Source organism: Pan troglodytes, chromosome 9 (genome assembly GCF_028858775.2).
Source record: "Pan troglodytes isolate AG18354 chromosome 9, NHGRI_mPanTro3-v2.0_pri, whole genome shotgun sequence".
Lineage (NCBI taxonomy): Eukaryota > Metazoa > Chordata > Mammalia > Primates > Hominidae > Pan > Pan troglodytes.
Genome location: NC_072407.2, coordinates 22,169,711 through 22,172,556, shown reverse-complemented (window position 1 = coordinate 22,172,556; position 2,846 = coordinate 22,169,711). Strand labels below are relative to the sequence as shown.

Here is a 2,846-nt window from a genome sequence, read left to right as displayed (position 1 = left end):
AATCCCAGCCTCTCGGGAGGCTGAGGGAGAAGAATTGCTTGAACTCAGGAGGCAGAGGTTGCAGTGAGCTGTGATCACACCACTGCACTCCAGCCTAGGAGACAGAGCAAGACTCCATCTAGAGAGACAGAGAGAGAGAGAGGGGGAGAAATATACCCCACTAGCCATAATAAAGTGGCAAAATTTTGTTTTCAGAATGCAGTATTTTAAATTTCAGGTATTATTATTTTTCTGAGTCTCTGAAAAATGGTTTTAAGGATTTGCTTTTAATCCTATTTACATGTTCACACACTCAACTACAAATATCTTTCATTCCTTAGGTTAATATTTTTCAAAGGGTTGTTCTGGGACCACTTGCGTGAGAATCACCCGGATTCTGGGATGCTTTGTGAAATGAAATGAAGATTCCTGGGTCCATACCCTACCCCCTGCCCCCAGCAGCCACAGTCTCTTGGGACAGAGCCTAGAAATCTTGCCTTTACTAAGCACCTCGGTAGATTTTTATGCACAGCAAAGGTTGAGAACCACTACCTCTTGTTTTGCTGCCGAAAGTGATAAAATGTGCCAGGAATTTTGGAAGTACTTATTAAGCCAATCTGAACATCAAGGAGCCATTTAAGTCAGTAACTCAGAGGAATAAGTAGAGTAAAAATGTCATAAACTCTCAATAAAAGCAATCAATTTAACACCAGGAGTAATAAATGCATAAAATGAAGATGAGTTATCTAATAGAGAAATTATATAAGCCATGATTATAACTCTATATTTGAGTTCCCCCTTTTCCGTAATCAGTTAATTTTCTAAAAAATCTTCGTCACTTAATCCTAGCTTGATCAGATCCCTTCAGTCCGTAACTCCCTGCTCCTCATCTTAGTTTAGCCCTTCTTTTTTCTTATGCCACCTTTCCTAAGGACCAGAGAAGTGAAATGATAATATATTGACCACCTACAATGTTCTAGACATCATACATGTATTTTCTCTGCTCTTCTGCGTAATCACTCTGAGGCAGGCAATACTCCTCCATTTCATTGGGGAGGACATTGAGGTTCTGAACTAGTGGGTCAGTTGTCCTTTTTCTGAATTTGATTACCCAGTAGTATAAAGCTTTCTTAGGTAACTCACCTTTATCACTTGCTGACTGAATTCTGACAGATGTCAGTTTCTATTTATAGCCTGAACATTCAGATGTACTCAGGACCAAGCTGTCCTCACTCTACCTACAGGCATGAATTTCTCTCATTGACTAGGTTAGGAGCGCCGTATGTCTGCAGCCTCCCTCAGAATCCCCTGTGTTCTCACACCAGGGAACTGAGGATTCCCTGGGTCCTTCCAGGTAGAAGTTCATTGTACAATGAAACATCCCTTAAGGACCATTTCATCTCTTCTTTAGGTGCATCACACATGGTTAAAACAAAGTAATAACAGAACTTAGAATGGAATCAAACAGAATGAAACTTACACCAAGTACAATTCTCATTACATTAACCCAGAGAAGTGAAAAGTAGAAGAATATTTATTTCAAGCCAATATAATTTCCAAGGGCTTTGTTGAAGGCTGAAATCTTCGGGAGGAAAGTAGTGAGAAGAAAACTGTTCATTCCTCTATTTTCCCAGTATATAATTGTTTCAATCATTTTCTTTCCTTTCCAGGGACTAAAGACATGTGGAAAGCCTACTCTGACATGAAAGAAGCCAATTACAAAAAATTCAGACAAATACTTCCATGCTTGGGGGAACTATGATGCTGTACAAAGGGGGCTTGGGGCTGTCTGGGCTACAGAAGTGATCAGGTAATGCACATTCCTGATGTTGCCAGGAATGAGTGAGCAGAGCTTGCCTGCCTTGGACAGTCAGGAGAGAGGTAAGCTCCTTGCAGAGAAGTTAGAGGCTGCAGCCCCTCCTCCTCTTGCCCTCTCTCTGCCTGTGTGCTTAGTGCGAGGGTCTGAGTGGATGGTAGAAGTGAGTGATTCCTCACCCTCCCTCTCTGGGTGCTGTTCATCCAGCCTAGGGGTGCCCAGCCTGGCTGAGTGGGGCAGTGCCCAGGCAGGGTCATTGTTTTCACCCCTCCTTCCTTGGCCTTCCTGGGCTTCTCCCAGAGTCCTCCCTTGGAAAGTGGAGAATGGGAAGGTGGGCTGTTGCTCACTGGCCTGGTGATTAATCTCCTTGCTTGCCTGGACTACAGCGATGCCAGAGAGAACGTCCAGAGACTCACAGGAGACCATGCAGAGGATTCGCTGGCTGGCCAGGCTACCAACAAATGGGGCCAGAGTGGCAAAGACCCCAATCACTTCCGACCTGCTGGCCTGCCAGAGAAATACTGAGCTTCCTTTTCAATCTGCTCTCAGGAGACCTGGCTGTGAGCTCCTGAGGCCAGGGACATTTGTTGACCTACAGTTACTGAATTCTATATCCCTAGTACTTGATATAGAACACATAAAAATGCTTAATAAATGCTTGTGAAATCCAGTTTGTTATTGGAATCTGGAAGCAGAATATGACAGTCTTCCTGGGATCATGGGCCTGTTTAGAACCATAGGGATGACCAATAAACATCACTGTTTTATTTTTTAAAACATAAAGCACTAATGCACAATAGTGGGAATTGGGGAGAAAACTATATCTATACATGGACCACATTGTATGGACCATAATATGGACCAACTATAAGCCTCTAATTATATGGTTCATAAAATAGAAAAGATAATAAGATAATCCTATGAACAACTTCAGTAATGAAGCCTAAAACTAAATTAAAAATCAACAAATCATAGAAAAATACAATTTACAAATACCGACTAAAGAAGAAATGAGAATCTAGATTAGCCTGTAATTATTTTAAGAGATTAA

At 42.0% G+C, this 2,846-nt stretch overlaps 1 long non-coding RNA gene across 1 annotated transcript; it reads left to right on the top strand.

The window, feature by feature from the left end:
- The first annotated feature begins 1,754 nt into the window (after window positions 1-1,754).
- LOC134807292 (uncharacterized) lies at window positions 1,755-2,465 on the top strand. The gene is made up of 2 exons (XR_010147376.1): window positions 1,755-1,860; window positions 2,182-2,465. It is a non-coding gene; the product is annotated as an uncharacterized LOC134807292 (long non-coding RNA).
- The last annotated feature ends 381 nt before the right edge of the window (window positions 2,466-2,846 follow it).